This window comes from Rhincodon typus, chromosome 22 (genome assembly GCF_021869965.1).
Source record: "Rhincodon typus isolate 14 chromosome 22, sRhiTyp1.1, whole genome shotgun sequence".
NCBI classification, from domain to species: Eukaryota; Metazoa; Chordata; class Chondrichthyes; order Orectolobiformes; family Rhincodontidae; genus Rhincodon; species Rhincodon typus.
In genome coordinates, this window is record NC_063353.1 from 30,011,317 (window position 1) to 30,028,941 (window position 17,625).

The following is a 17,625-nucleotide window of genomic DNA, read 5'->3' on the forward strand; positions in this document are numbered from 1 at the left end:
AAGACAATGTCCGTCCTTTCAGGCTAAAACGTGCGCCATTTTATACAATCTTATCTGCAAAATCACACCTCATATTATCTGATTTTTTTTCTAAAAAAAACTTCGAAATACTCGCGATTTACGTTACAACTAACATGCCGGTTTTCACCTCTACCCAAAAAGAAGCACCACTTTACGTTAACCGTGGTTGACATTTCCTTCAACCCGCTCACACCACAGCCAAAAACGAACTGCCAAAGCTAGTGAAGTCCTTCACGGGTTTTTTGTGTACGCATGCGTGCTGAGCTCCCCGCCCTTGTCCACTGCCCCGTCAGCCCCGTAGGACGACGTTCCGTAGCCGCCATTTTCCAAAGAAGGGGAGTAAATGGTATACAGATAGCAACAGATCCCACAGAGACTAACCAAAAAAAACTAAAGAAATCTTACTGTGGGATTAAATCTCCTGTACGGGTTACTCCTCTGTTTGATGTTGCTAAAAGAAGACATTCGAGTTTAAATTACAGTGCCAGTGTTGTTGGCTGATCACAATATATAGGAGTATTTGTATTTACGTTGTGGTGGAGATTATATTGCATTGTTTTGGTTTGACAAAACGAGTTTAACGGAGTCTTTTCATCGGCTTGGTGGACTCTTCAGGTAAGACGATGTTACATGGCATCTGTCAAAAGTATTTTGTGAAGAAATGTATAATTGAAGGAAAATATGCGATGATTCCCTCCCCCTCTCCTCCCCTCTGTTGCGACTGAGGTGGTAGGTTTGGTTACAGACTGACAACGCGAAATATGGCGGGTTTAGTGAACCGTTTTTCTTAATTTAGGAGATACTGTCCATAACAACACTTTTCCTCTTTTCGACCGTACATAAAATGATTGTATTAATATATATCAATATTGTAAAATGCATTTTGTGTCAAAATTTCAATTCCGGTATTCTTTAACTTTGGCCTCACTTGGACTTTTTATAAATAAACATTTCCGTTTTACTCCATTTTAGTTCTCAAAGTGAAAAGAAACGTGCCTATGATATATTCTCTGGTTAGCACGTACTGTCACCTCACTGATTATGATAGAATACCTAGCAACGGGTAATGTTTAGAAATATAATGCGACGTAAATGCTTAAGTATTTCTTAAATTTTAGTCTTTCTGAAATATTCTTAAGTAAATATGTCTACATTTTAATTCAGTAATTTTAAATATAATTCTGTTTTTGTCGATAGGAATTACGTAAGATAATTACATTTAATATGTAGTATATGTAGCACATAACGTACTTCGAATTCTAGTCGGGAAGGTGGACCACTGCAAACGTGGAACCAAAACATCTTGGGGGAGGGTGGACTTGTTTATCATTAGAAATTATTTGGTTCGGGATTAGAAACTTTCTATTGTACAACAGATTTCATTTTATAATCATAGCCTCTAAGTCGATATTTTTAGTTCTGAATAGATGCTTGTGTACAATACCGAAAAAATCGTTTTTGGGCGTGGGGATGGACAAGGGCGGTATTTTTTTTAAAGTTAAGGATGTGTAGTAAAATAAAGAATACATTATCTTCCAAGTCCTTATATGATTTACTGCGAATTATATTTATGACCAGTGACGGGATTGGCCATTTGAAAAAAAGATGGATTTGGCTCACTTCAGTCATCCTTGAAACAGTTTATGTTTAAAAACAGGTAAAATTTGTTAATCATCCCATGAAGTGCACGAGGAAATTGGTTATTACCTTCAAAGTGTGTGAAGCTACTCTTTTGTCCTTTGCTCTGTCAGGAAAAATGGCGGACATTTGGTATTATAGTAAATCTAATTCACTTGGGTTCTCCACACCCCATGCGGCGCTCGTATCGTTTACCTCAAGTTATTGCAATGTTGGAAGCTGATTGCAAATGGGAAAAAAACCCTTTGAGGTTTATTAAATAATACGTAGTTTTAGGTTGCATTCATTTCTGGTATATATAAACCCCTTTTGAGAAAAGTATTAAGATTTTGAGAAATTAATTCCATCATGCCATTTGGAACCCGAATGCTACATGGCAGATGTGAATTTTTGTCCAGTAGTACATTCTGATTAGACTTAGTATTTTATTAACTCTGATCACTGGTTACTTTAATGTTGAAAGCAAGGTGTCTTGATATTAATAGCTTGACTGCCATAATATGTTGAATATTATAGCTCAGAATAAAACACAATATGCACTTCTATTGTTTATGTAATGATTGTTGACTACTCTGGTGCATGGCTGATGGTTACATTGATTTCCTGCACGCTTTCATAAGTTTACAAACCAAAAACACTTACCAACAGTTGCACAGGGTAATGATTTAAATGAAAACAGTGAGACTCTGTTAATTACACCATTGTGTAAACATGTTAGGTTTATATTCATGTGAAGACTTCAAAATGTTAGACTCAACATTTTATGTCTTTGAAAGTATGTATCGAAAAGGTAAAATTGCCAGCAGTGAAGGTGTCTACAGGGTCACAACATCAAACATTATTGAGGCAATAATATATTCATATACCTGAATTCAATATACAGACTATTTTGTACTTTTGTTTTCAGAGATGGAAATTATAGTCATGGTTTGGAGTACTGTAAGTTAAACATCTCTTATTAAACAGTAGGTGTCATAATGCAAGTGTAATTGTAATTGTAGTTGTAAGACCGTGTATGTTTTGAGAATAGGCCAGCTGACACACAACATAGTGATCTGCTTAGCTGCAGCAGAAATAATATAAATTCCCCTACAAGCAGCACAGAATTAAATGTTTTAAGTATTAACATGTATCTCTGTTAAATACTGATTAAGAATTATTGCCATTTAGTTAAAGTTATGCACAACTTTTAAACTGCTTGAACTGTTGGAATTCTACTTCCTATAGTGAGTTTTTAATTCATTGATCAGCATGGGTGTTACTGACAGGCCCAGTATTTAATTTCTATCCATAATTGTCCTTGAAAAGGTAGTGGTAGTGGTGGGGTGCCTTCTTGAACTACTACAGCCCATATGGTGAAGGTATTCCCACAGTGCTGTAAAGGAGAGTGTTCCAGGATTTTGACCCAGTGAATTAGGATGGAACAGCAATATATTGCGATAGTGAATGGTTTGGAGGAGCATACGAGTTGGAGGTACTTGCTTAATGCCTTTCAGGTTGCAATTTGAGAGATGTTGTCAAATAAGCTTTGGTAAGTTGTTGGAACGCATTTTGTATTTTAGTAAACACGTTGCAGCCATAGTCTAACAGTAGTGGAAGGAATGTGTATTTAAGGTGGTGAACAAGATGCATGTCAGGCAAACTGCTTTGTCCTGGATTGCATTGAGTCTGTTTGTATTATTTGAGCCATATTCATCCAAACAAATGGGTACGTCATCATCTGAAAGTTTCCCTTCAAGTTACCTGACTTGTGCCTTGTCCCTTTTTATTCTTGTTGTAATCTGTTTTATTATTACTTCAATAAGACCCTTGAGACACACATGCAGTGTTGTATATGTTTATTGCAAGCGTTTGTGCTATTGACGCTCAAGCTTTGACTATAGGGGAGTGGAGGCATCAGAATTTCCTGTCTAGTATCTGGATACACACTTGATAGTAATCTAAAGGAATTCTGACTGAATGTTTTCGCTAACTTCTGATACTGCAGCTTCAGTAATACTCAAGCCTACCCCTATCCAGGGCAAAGCAGCACATTTGATCATTACCACCATCTTTGCAGAATGGCAGCGGTTTGTACTATCTGTAAGATGTTTTACAGCAACTTGTCAATGATTCTTAGCAGCATCTTTCCATCTGTAGTGTCTATCAGTGATAAGAAATAGGTGCATAGACATGTCATCACCTGAAAGTTTCCCTTCAAGCCACGTTTCATCCTGTCGCGCTATCCATGTCACTCGGTCAACATTTTGGCATTCCCTAAAATGTTGTGAGTGTCCCTTCATGATGTAGACTGCTGTGATCCAAGAGAGTGGCCCATTAGATTAGAATGTAAATTTTTGTCGCATGTACTTTCACATCAAAAAATAGAGTGAAAAGTTTTAAGTCGCCCGACTACGACGACTACATCAATGACAGAAGTCGTAATAATAATACTAAAAAGTGAAATTAGGACAATGTTCATCGCAATTCGGTTAACGGCTGCTGCGGTCGACGAAAGCCAATTTAGGAACGATGGAATACCCTGAAGAAGCACCCAGGACGAGAACGCCTGCCGAGCAGCTGGAATACCTGCACACCAAAGATGAAGAAAACATCCACGTCGGGATCAGACCGTCGCGCCGAACCCACCTTTCTCCTCCTTTAGACGCCCGGACTTAGCTGCGAACCTGGAGCCTTGGCCTAGCCTGCGAGTCCGGGCTATGGTGGAGCCGTGTCCGGATCGTCCAGCGTCGCTGCCGATGCCGTTGGAGGCCTCCTTCACCCGCCACTTCCCAGGTTTAAAAGGAAACAAAGGGGGGAAATAAACCCCACCTTCAGCAGTTGGTTGTGGATGACAAATGCTCACATCTCATCGACTATTTTTTTTTTAAAAAGCGATAGCTCGTTTGGCAGCTAACAGCTGATTGTCATTGCCCTTGTGCTTGCTTCATTACCACACCAAAGATTACTGTTACTCACTTGACCAACAGGCAAATCTGCTGAAAGTGTTGTATGTTTTAAACTAATATTGGTACACAATTTACTGAACAGGGATATCTCTTAGCTTGTGCCATGGGTTTTTTTTCGCATAACTTCCAGCTTCACCTTTTTTTTGGGCTCCAAATTGCTGACAGTGCAAACTTATAGTGAGGTCAATAAGCATCTTCAAATTTGGTGAATGACTGCATTGTTACTCTGCTCTTAAATTTCATTTTTAAAGAGACCAAGAAATAAAATAATTCATAGAAGGATGTAACATGAATTCTGGCTACATTAAATGCAGAAAGATAAGTAGGGGGGAATGAAAAATTGGAGTGAGAGAGGTTGCGGGAACATTAATCTCATCATCAATAAAGTCCTTAAGTCATTGAAATAGGAGTCCTAACCAGCGAGTTTAATTTGCATTTGTATTACAAATTCAGCAACTTCGTGAAATTACTTGGGAGATTGGCAAATTCTCTTTAAAGCAAGGTTAACTGAAGTAGTGCACATTGTCAAGCCACTTGTGACATACCCTCTATGTTCCAAATTGTCTTCCAAAGAAGTTCAGGATCCACATTCATTATGATTATGGAACAATAAATTAGATGTTTATTTGTCATCTTTTCAAGCCTATGTTCAAAAAATGAATTTTAATAATACTTAATCATTTAGCCTCAGTCGTTTTCTAATTATCACTGAAATTTAAGTTATTCATTTTTGTATAAAAGATATTGGTCAATTCGATATCAAGCTTATGACAAGCAGAATAAAGGTCAAGTGTACCCTCTAAGAGTTGAAGGGGGAATCTGACTGGGCTAGGACCACCTGAAAGTCAAACCTTTATTTTTATATAATCCTTTGATTTAAAGTTATTTTTGGTTAAATAGGAAAATGTGCAGCAATTTATTACAGAGGGACATAGATAAGCTGCAGATTACAGAGGGACATAGATAAGCTGCAGATTACAGAGGGACATAGATAAGCTGCAGAGCTGGGCTGAGAGGTGGCAAATGGAGTTTAATGCGGAAAAGTGTGAGGTGATTCACCTTGGAAGGAGTAACAGGAATACAGAGTACTGGGCTAATGGTAAGATTCTTGGTAGTGTGGATGAGCAGAAAGATCTCGGTGTCCATGTGCATAGATCACTGAAAGTTGCCACCCAGGTTGATAGCGTTGTTAAGAAGGCGTACGGTATGTTAGGTTTTATTGGTAGAGGGATTGAGTTTCGGAGCCATGAGGTCACGTTGCAGCTGTACAAAACTCTGGTGCGGCCGCACTTGGAGTATTGCGTACAGTTCTGGTCACCGCATTATAGGAAGGATGTGGAAGCATTGGAAAGGGTGCAGAGGAGATTTACCAGGATGTTGCCTGGTATGGAGGGAAGGTCTTATGAGGAAAGGCTGAGGGTTTTGAGGCTGTTTTCGTTAGAGAGAAGAAGGTTAAGAGGTGACTTGATAGAGACATACAAGATCATCAGAGGATTAGATAGGGTGGACAGTGGGAGCCTTTTTCCTCGGATGGTGATGGCTCGCACGAGGGGACATAGCTTTAAATTGAGGGGTGATAGATATAGGACAGATGTCAGAGGTAGGTTCTTTACTCAGAGAGTAGTAAGGGCGTGGAATGCCCTGCCTGCAAAAATAGTAGACTCGCCCACTTTAAGGGCATTTAAATGGTCATTGGATAAACATATGGATGATAATGGAATAGTTTACGTTAGATGGGCTTCAGATTGGTTTCACAGGTCGGCGCAACATCGAGGGCCAAAGGGCCTGTACTGCGCTGTAATGTTCTATGTTCTATGTTCTATGTTCTATGAAGCATCAAAGTAAATTTGGTTAGAAGATAGGAGTTTGCAATTCAGGTGAGGAGGAAGGACATGTAAACAACTGCGCTGGCAGGAGGCTGACGTTATAGTTAACAGATTTATTTAGCTCTGTGTGTTTTAAACATGAGTTTGGCAATTTATAATGAAAAGAGTTGACAGGAAGTGTGTGCAAGTATCAGATTTTTATTAACCGTGGCTAGCATTCCAACGGAAAGCTGCATAAATAACTTTGAGTGCTAAAATAAATGTGTTGCAAATTCATAGCTGCAGTATATTTTAGAAGTCAAGGTGCAGATAAAACACACCGCTCAAGGAAATAAACCCACAGTTAATACTTCCATAAAGCAGTTAGGTTACATACGCACTCAAACCAATTCATTTTCACTTCTACAAATCTACAGCTGGTACTAAACATTTCCTGTACAGAGGTAGGTATGGATAGGTTGGATAGTCAGACTCTTTTTTACTTGGGTGGAAATGTCAAATACTAGGGGGCATAGGTTTAAAGTGGAAGGGGGCAAGTTTAAAGGAGATGTATGAGGCAAGTTTTTTTATGCAGAGTATGTGTCTGGAATGCACTTCTTGGTGATGGGGTGATGTTGAAGTAGACACAGTAGTAATGTTTAAAAGCCGTTTAGACAGACAGAACAGACGGAATAGAGGGATATGGACAGTGTGCAGGGAGATAGGATGATTTTAAAATGGCATAGTGGTTGGCACAGATATGGTGGGCAGAGGGGCCTGTTCTTGTGCTGTGCTGGTCTGTTCTGTTCTGTTGTACCCAAGAAACCATTTAGTTTTCAATTGTACATGTGTGTAAGTGATACACTTCCTTCATCATTGTTTAGATAAACAGAGCTTATCTGCCTGCTTCAGTTCTGGAGGTTGTGTTGCAGTTGTAAGCACTTAATTTGGGACAGAGTGTTTTTCATTATCATGGTTTGTCACTTGAAGTGAGTTAACAAAAAAGCAAAAAAAATTTGTTGTATAGGTTATAAATAATAATTCATGTGTAATGCTTATTGCTGATAAGCAATAACAAACAATCAGGTTCATTTCAAGTACTAGAACAGATTCCATAAGGTGTGACATAGGGTATATGGTACTGAAACCAGTCATTCATTCAACCAGTCCATGCCCATATTGTTGCTGAATTTAAACTTCCTTCTCATAACTTTATTCTCCTAAAACTATCATCATAACAAATCTATTTGCCCTTTGGTAGCAAGTTCCATTCTTTCACCATTCTTTGGGTAAAAAAAGGGTCTTCTGAATTTCTTATTGAATTTCTTCGTGACTGTCTCCTGTTGGTCTGTATTTGGCCTGTTCCCATGGCTGGACACATTTTCTGCATCCATCAAAACATTTTATAATTTTAAATTTCGCTGCCTTCAGTATTCATTTTTAGAAGTATGTTATTGGATACTGTACTGAAATACTGGAACCTGTGAAGATAGTGGGTATATCTTTGTGATTCGCTGCATGATAACCCATCCCAGAGGTTCACTGGATCATCTAAACCACAAGAACAAATTGAACTGTTATGTTTCTCATCAAAATTACTCAATTGGAATTCTGTAATGTGGAATCAAACCACCAGCCAGAAAATATCTCAGCTGCAGTTAAACCATCACTGTGTTGTTTCTTAAGTTCAAAGTGTCTGTAACACAAATGGCAAAGCTTTAGACATCTCTTCTCTGTCTAATTTGAAATCTTTCAAATAACACTTTTACCCAGAAATCTGCCCCGTTATGGGTGTATGCCCTCAATGGGAACACTTTTAGGAAAGGATACAGATTGATGGCAACCCAGGACACCCAACAACATCAATAAGGACACCTCCATGAAACTACTAGATCTGTGCCTCACAACCCACTTCACCTTCAACGACAGCATATACAAACAAATCAATGGTGCACCAGTGGGAGGCCCAATATCAGGACTGATTGCAGACGCAGTAATGCAAATGTTAGAATGGACTAGCTCCACCCCCCCTCAAAATAAAACCCAAACTTTGGGTCCGATATTTACATGAGACCTTTGTGATTATTAAGCACACAAAACTAGAAGAAACCCACCGACACAAGCAACATCCTTACTGGATAAAATTCACGAAAGAAGAAGAGAACAACAACCAACTGCCCAGGATGGGCATAATGGTAGAATGCAAAATCAACGGCAAACTCCAGACCAGCGTATATAAAAAGATCACACATCCGGACCAGTTACTCAATTACACTAGCAACCACTCCAACGCCCACAAGTCGAGCTGCATCAGGACACTATTTAAATGAGCCACAACACATTGCAGAACAGGAGCACCCCTACAGAGTCTTCAAAAGGAATGGATACCTGAAAAGCACAATCCACTGTTACCTCTGAGATAGACCACAACAGGAAGACACAACTTGACCAGACTCACTGATCACCCATCACCCTACTATACATCGGGGACATGTCAGAGATGATCACAAGACTACTCAGACCCCTAGGTATTAGAGAAGCCCACAAACTGACAACCACCCTACGACAGCTACTAGTGAACATAACAGATCTCATCCAAAACCAACAAAACTGGGGTAATATACAAAATACCATGCAAGAACTGTGAGAAACATTACATAGGCCAAACCGGAAGAAAATTGACAATACGGGTACGTGAACACCATCTAGCCACTAAAAGACATGACCAATTCTCACTTATAGATAGAGTGGACAGCCAGAGACTTTTTCCTAGGGTGGAGGTAGCACGAGGGGGCATAGTTTTAAAGTGAGTGGAGGTAGATATAGGGGAGATGTCAGAGGTAGATTCTTTACTCAGAGTGGTAGGCGCGTGGAATGCATTGCCGGAAAGGGTAGTTGAGTCGGCCTCATTCGGGGCATTTAAGCGGCTACTAGATAGGCATATGGATGATAGTATAAGGTAGGAGTGGAGGTTAGATAGACCTTAGGATTAGGGTAAAGTTCGGCACAACATTGTGGGCCGAAGGGCCTGTACTGTGCTATACTGTTCTGTGTTCTATGTCTCACTACGCACGGACAACAAGGGACATGAATTTGACTGGGACAACATGTCCATAATCACACAAGCCGAACGGAGACCCGCCAGGGAATTCCTGGAGGCCTGGTATTCCAATCGGAACTCCATCGACAGACACGTTGAATTAGACCCTGTGTACAAGGTACTGAGAAACAATACCAGAAGTAATACTAACCAGCCCAGCAAACCCGAGGAATATAAATAACAAGCGGGACAGAACACTGACGCTTCACTGGAGGCGCAGCAACGATGTTACCTAGCAGGGTGATGAAACGTTTTCACCCAAACCCACTGGCTTGGTGAGCATGTTGACAACCTCATCCACAACCCAAGCTACAAACCTTCTTGAAAGCCCTTCAATGTTCACTGGCATTGTCCTTGATGAATCCCCTACTGTCAACCTCCTGGGTGTTACCATTGACCTGAAACGGAACTGGACAATCCATATAAATATTATGTCGACTAGAACAGGACAGAGGCTAGGAATTCTGCTCCGAATAACTCCCCTCCAGTGTACCCAGTTTCTGTCCAGTATCTACAAGGCACAAGTCAGAAGTGTGATGGAATACTTTCCACTGGTCTGATGAGTGCCTCTGCAACACGGCTCAAGAAGCTTGGCACCATCTAGGACAAAGCCCATTTAATTGACACTCCACCCTCCACCTTCAACATTTACTTCATTTACCACTGAGGCACTGTGGCAGCATTGTGTACCGTCTACAAGGTTTACTACAATAACTTAGCAAGCCTCCTTTGACAACGCTTTCCAAACCTGCACCCACTACCATCTAAAAGGACAAGGGCAGTAGATGCATGATAACATCACCTGCAAGTTTCCCTCCAAGCCCCACATTTTCCTGACTTGGAATTATAGCGTAGCTTCTTCAAATTCCTGGAACTCCCAGCAGCACTGAGTAATCCTACAATCCAAGGATTGCAGCAGTTCAAGAAAATAGCTCACCACCCCTTCTTCTGGGCAGTTATGGATTGGTAGTAAAGGCTGCCTAATAAGTGATTCCCACATCCATGAACAGTCTGATGAGATGAGAAGTGAGCCTTTTGAAAACAAACAATAAGATAACAATTTAGAATTAAAGATCCATAGCGCACAGGGAGCTATTTAGAACAACTGAGAAGTTTAGTTATGAACCCACCTTCCAGGTTGTGTCAGCCTTTCACTGTATTTGAATTTGCAAATTACACAAAGATAGGCAGGTTTGTATGCAGTGTAGCTGCAAACATAAAATTTCAAGAGTTTTGATGGATTAAATGAATGAGCAAAGTAACAGCAATTGGATTTCAATGTAGGCAAATGTGAGGTCATCAGCTCAGACCTAAAAGAATAGGACAAAGCTCTTTTGTAAGTAGTGAAAAATTGGAAACACTGTATACCCAAAGGGACTCTGGCATCCAGATTCATTGGTCACTAAAATGTCGTGAACAAATAGAGAAAATAATCCAGCAGACTAATGGAATGCTGGCCTTCATATTCTGAGGACAGGAATACAAAAGGTTAATAGCGTATGTTTTGGATGTGCAAAATTTGGTTAAATCAAACAAGCAGTGTTTGGAGGATGTATTGGCCTTTAGGAAATGCAAGTACGATTTACTAGAATTATACATTGATTACAAGAGCTCAAAGCAGTTTAGAAGGTCTAGTTTATTTGATTGAAAGTATTTGAGATAATAAGGGGAATAGATGTGAGGAAGAGAGAGAGAACGAGAGAGACTTTCTGCTAATTGGGGGAGTAATGACATTGGCGTATTGACTAAAAAGTAAAACTTAAATCTTCAGTGAAATTAGGAAATACTTTTACCATGCTTGTGTGCATAGATGTTTGTAGCACAAATACAAAACTGCAGTATTTTTTTCTGATTAATTGTTGATTTAAAATTAAAATGAATAGATTTTTGCTATTCAAGAGTGTCAATGGATATGGGTATCTATAATTGTGTTGTAAATCAGCTGTGATCTCCTTGAATTATGGAATGGCTTGCAGGACTAAATAACCTACTCAAGTTCCTATTTGTGGGTCTACCTCCAGCATGTAGACTGTAGCAGTTCATGAAGGCGGCGCACCATCACCCTCTCTAAGATCGCAATGGACAGATGCTGGCCCAGCTACCAATGGCTACATCCCACGAGTGAATAAAACAAAATGTTTGTTTAGACAGTATTGCCTGGCCCTTGATTTTTCCTAGATTTGTGCTTGTCTTGGTTTGAGTTCAAAGACCTCTAAAGGTATGGCTGCTAAGTTGTGTTTTGTGAATGTTTATCACAACGAGAACATTTAGAATACTAACCTTAGAATTAGCCATAACAAAAATATCTGCATTTTAATATGAAACAGGTTCAGTTACAGTAAATGGCCGACATTATTTTCCATATGCACAACGTTGATCCATGTTACTTGGATATCTTGAACATTAATTGTATTTTGTACTCTGTTAAGCTGTGTATAATAATAGAAAATATCAAAGCTGCAAAATTTGCAATTTTGCTATTATTGTTTTGCTGTGTATTTGTGTGTAATTGTGATATATTTCAACGTGTGTTGTCAGTATTCCAGACAATTGTTGTAGAACCGGATGGAGAGGTGTACACCCTAACAGATGATATTTAGACAAATTTGTGTGTTTAAAATTTAATTTTCATTGTTACTCATTATTTTCTTAATCTGCATTTTAATCATTAAAATAGTGAATATTGAAAATTTCATAAATAAATTTTTGGGGAAATGAGGATTGATAGGGGAAAAAGCGGTTTCGACAGAAGTAAAATGTCAACTGAATTTTTCCAGGCAAATGTTTTCTGTTAAATATACTGGATAAACATACATTGATATAATGAGCTTGCATATTTGGCTATTATGTCAGTAAATTCCTTCCACTAATGACAGTTTCCAAACTCACGTGATCGTAGCAATACATGGTTGTGGGGATGTAGTATGGTAGAGGAGCGGAAGACTAAATTGTTTGAGTTTCCATCAAGCAATTTGTGCACATCTCATTTTAGAAAAGGCAGCTGTTTGTGATAATATGGAAGTATTCTGACAGAGTTCTTTTTGGTAGTTACATACCAGTGTGGAAGTTTGTACTCTTGTAGGATGGGCTTTTAAAAATGTGTAATTTCCAAAAGCATACATTAAAAATTTAACTACATATTTCATTGCAGATGAAACTGTGAGAATCATTTGACATGAGTCTATACTTTCATGTAATATATTCAGGAAATTTTGGTACTGGCTTATGCAGATTATTAATACCTGTCCTTTCAACTCTCAGATAAATTTAAACCAGTTAGATTGATGGGATAGTGTTTATCATCATGATCCAGCTCCAAGAAATAACATTACACACAGAACTGCTCATTATATTGATAATTAATCTTCCTCTGAGGGATCTTGTGAATAAATGGGGAAAGTGGTGATGTCCTGCCAGTGCAGTACAAAGATATTTTTGGAGTTTGGATTATGAAGTATCCTAACAGTATATAATGAAATTTGAGGTGGGGAAGAAATAATAAAGATTATCTATAATCTAGGTGATTTCTTCCTTTAAAAAATTGCAGATGTTTGCTAGTGTATGTTTTATCAGCAAATGTTTATGTTTCACACCAGCCTCCTCCCACATTAGTTCATTTCACCCCACCGTATACCTATGCTTTTCTCCCTCATCTTCTCCTAAAATGCACCTGATATTTGCCTCAATCAACTCATGCTTGCACGATCTGCATTCTTACAACTGAATTCAGGATAAAATTATGAAAGTTTCTATATTCTGACTTTAACATGGAAAATATCCAAGGCCTATCATGAAAGTACAATCAGATCAAACAAGATATTCAGCCAAACAATGACACAGTAGGAGGGGCAAGCAGAAGTTTGATGAAGGATACATTTTTTTAAGGAGAAGAGTAACATTGTAGATGAATTCTAGAATGGTCAGGACATAGGCTTTTGTTTGAAGGTGTGGTGGCACATGCCCCAGAGAGAGAGTGGTAGCTATATTAGAGGTCAAAATAACTGAAAGTTATGGGGATAATCAAGCTAGAGACATGTATCTGCATGACAGGTTTGTGAGGCCATAAAGAGGCATAAATATGTCTAGGAAAACTTTACAGTTGGAACTGATGATGGATCAGGTAGTTGTGTAGGTTGGTAAAGACAGAATTAGTAGTGAATGGAACTTGATGTGGAGGAAGAATTTGGCAGAAAGGCTTTGGGCAGACTCAAGTTTACAGGGTGGAAACTGACGAGGTGAATATTTGAATAGTTAATTCTTAGGACCGTAAGACATAGGACAGAAATTAGGCCATATGGCCCATCGAGTCTGCTCCGCCATTCAATCATGGCTGACAAGTTCCTCAACCCCATTCTCCCACTTTCTCCCCGTAACCCTTGATCCCCTTGATAATCAAGAACCTATCTATCTCAGTCTTAAATGTACTCAATGATAATGTACTCTTGAGTCACCTCAGATTTTAACAATTGCAATGTTACGTTTACAGCATTCAAAAATTTTAAATTACAAATTATTTAAATCACCCCTAGTAAAAATTTACATTTATTGTTGAACTGTATAACTGAAATACATGTATACTTGTGGTTTGCTATTGACACTTCCTAAGATCAGTGGTAAGCCATTTGTACAAATACTTGTCAGAGGAATTTAACTCTGAAAGTGTCTCCAGCCGGTATTTGCCATGACAGCAGTCAAAAATATGGATAACAAGAGGCTGAGTGATTTAGGATTTCTTACTGTCTGTACTGAGTCAGTGAAGCAATTTCACATTTTCTGGATGTTCTGAAACCTCTCTAGTTAACAGATAAATAATTTGTGTTGAAATAGTTGGTTGGTCTTAAACAGCATTGAAATCCAGATGTTCCGATTTATCAAGGTAATCCCTATCCTATTTCTCAAGTTCAGATGACTTTGCTAAGGCACGATGACCCCAAGTGTGCTGGAGATTAATACGGGGGTCGGGGGAGGGGAGGTGGAGGAGAGAGACATTCCACTTTCATTAATGTAAAGCAGTGATTAATTTAAGCAGTTTCTCCAACCATCTGTTAAAGCATTGGTAAGTGGAATTATTTAGAGTTGAATCTGACTCTAGTATGCAGTCTATACTGCACTTAACCAGGCTGATCAACTATCAGAAGTTTTGGGGAGTATTTGAACTTGCTTGGCTTTTGTAATAGATTGCATTATCTGCCATAAACGATGGACTCTTCTGTCATTGCAAGTTACATTGCAATCACTTTGAAAGATTCCATTTCTGTTTTACTTGCGCAGAGGGTGGTCCTTAACCAACCGATGAGTGCAGATTTAAGTTACCACTAGTGGAAAGAGGTAAAGGGCATGATGAACAGCACAACTTAAAATTTGACAAGTATAGTGATAACAAACAAATAGGAAGCAAATGTAAGCCATTCAGCTCTCAAGGCTGCCCTACCACCTACTAAGACCATGGTTGATCTGATTGTTACCTGAAATCTGCATTTCTGGTAACATTTCAGAAACTTGCTTACCAAAAATCTGTTCATCCCTGCCTTATAAAAATTTCAGCCTCTTTTACTCTGCTTCGACCCACCTTTTCATGACCCTCTGTGGGGGGAGAAAAATGTTTCTTCGTCTCTGTTGTAAATGGCCAACCTCTCATTTTTAAACAGTGATCCCGAGTTCGTGATTCTCCCATGAAAGGAAACATCCTCTACAAAAATACTCTGTTAAGACCGCTCAGGATCTTGTATCAGAGATAGTAGGAACTGCAGATGCTGGAGAATCTGAGATAACGAGGTGTAGAGCTGGATGAACACAGCAGGTCGAGCAGGAAGGCTGATGTTTCGGGCCTAGACCTGAAGAAGGGTCTAGGCCGGAAACGTCAGCCTTCCTGCTCCTCTGATGCTGCTTGGCCTGCTGTGTTCATCCAGCTCTACACCTTGTTATCTCAGGATCTTTTATGTTCAGTCAAGTCATCCTGACTTTTCTGAACTCCAGCAGATACAAACCTAACCTGTCCAACCTTTTCCTCATAAGACAAACTGTATATTCCAGTTATCTGGTAAATCTTCCCTGAATAACAGATCAGCAATCAATTCTGTCCACAGTTTGGGCAGACTCATCAAAGTGACTGCACCAGTTGAAGGTGCTGAAGCTCGCTAATATCTACATGCCACTCTGAAAATCAATTAAGCGGATAGGTGAACACATTTATGAATTAACTAATGGCTTTCAGCAACTTCTCTCTCTATCAGCTGTTTTGACATCTGCTTTGGTAACTAAAGCAGTTTTTAGAAAAGTTTGTAATTTACTTGGTTACTCTAGATATCCAGACCTATGTATCAGGTTTACTTGCTGCCAACTGCTTAATCTAAGTTCCAGACAGATACCTTACAAAGAGATGTGCCAACTGCAAGATTGGTTTTCATCTCTCGGTGCTGAATTATAAGACAGAATTCCCCACTTTTTGCTGTGTTCACTTCTTGCCAGAAGTATATTTTAGACCTAGCTCTTCATTCTCTGAGTTGAAGGACGTTCTTGTGTTGCGTGTTTAGTGCTCTGGATTGAGACTGATAACTCAGTCCAGTCTGTAATTTTGAACTGTACAAAATATATTCATTTGGCTTTGGGCAGCAAGGCAAATTTTATTAAATATTTGTATGAAGCCTGAAGGTCGCCAAACATTGCAAAGTTTTCCCTCGGGAAAAATCATTGGTCTTTTGAGAGTTGAGTGTAATTTTCGTTTGCTGTTTGAGACTCCTGGGAATTGACACAGTTAGGGTTAGAGACCTTATAAGATCTATTGTTTTCAGAGTGCTCATTTGTATTCATGTTATAAAGCTTCTGTTTAAAAGAGCCTGAGAAAATGATTTCAGACTGGAATGCTATTGCTTGCAGCAGTAAATGAAATCTCCTATAATAAGGACTCTCCTGTATCCACTGGTCTCAGTTAGAATTCTGCATTTTATGACAGATTTGAAATTTACCATCCTGCAATAAGATACCTATTTTTAAATAATGAACTTAAATATAAAGTCCAGTATACAAATGGGGCATTACGAAGAGGAATAATGCAATACAAAAATTTAGCATTCAAAATAATGATTTTAATTATAGATTACTTGGATGCTTTCTCTTTCCCTTTTATCGCTTTGGTATTTTCTCTCTCCTCTCTCTCTTTCTGTCCCCCCCACTCCCTCCACGCACCCCCCCTCAACCGAATCAGCCCTCTTGTCCCAGTCTACCCTCCCTTCATTTGCCTCCAGCTCCTGTCCCAAGCACCCAACCCTCTCTGTCTTTACTGACTCATCCTATGTTTGTTCTCACCTATCCTTCCTCTTGCTTAACCTCTGACTGAGAGAAATAGGGCACTATGAGGACAAATAATCAGATAAGAACACCGCTGCACCACAAGATCTCAGTAATGTGATTTGTGTATGACAGGTTTCTTTAGACCACAGGTGCAGGCCTACTTTGTTGTATTCAGATTAACTCATCCTCCACAATTATCAAAGATGTACATTGTTGGAAACTAAAGGCAGAAGTTAACAACCAACTCTTCTGCGTTGTATTGGCAGCAGTTCTGCTGGCTCCTGGGTCAAATTGGGTTCTTTTTTTTTCAAATATGATGCCCCAAATAAAAATTGCAAATAGTGTGTGCTGGATGACCATTTATAATGAATCACTAATGAATCTGTGGTTCTCATAGGTGGCATGTCAGATCAAGCCCTGATTCAAAGATTTGGTTTTTTAAGCTCAAAATTGAGTGAGTGCAAAGTCTCAGCAGTGTTTCCTGTTCATAACCTGGAATGAGCATGTACAGGATAGAATTTAGCAAATAAAAAGTATTTAAAAACTTTGGGACAACTTTTTTTCCCATGTTTCAGAAAATTTGAATGCAGGAGATAGTGATTTCAGATAGCAAATTTCTATATGCTGCCATTATAAAATATGATTTCTCAAGAATAAGTCAAGTATAAAACTTTGGAAAATTGCGTACTATTTTCATAGATGTGCACCAACATATCAAAAGTCGTAATTCAGATTTCATTGTTAGAAGACATCCCGTACTTTTAACAACCTAGCATACTCTGTTTTAATTCAAAAAATGTTGTTTATTGTTAATTTGAGTATG

General features: G+C 38.9%; 1 protein-coding gene across 5 annotated transcripts in view; it reads left to right on the forward strand.

Annotated features, from left to right (window-relative positions):
- The first annotated feature begins 320 nt into the window (after positions 1–320).
- The window catches only part of kmt2e (lysine (K)-specific methyltransferase 2E), a 98,293-nt gene continuing 80,988 nt past the window's right edge, over positions 321–17,625 (forward strand). For all 5 annotated transcript variants that reach the window (XM_048610458.1, XM_048610461.1, XM_048610460.1 and 2 more), the window contains exon 1: positions 321–636. The gene's annotated coding sequence lies outside the window, so the exon portion shown is untranslated. The remainder of the gene's footprint in view (positions 637–17,625) is intronic.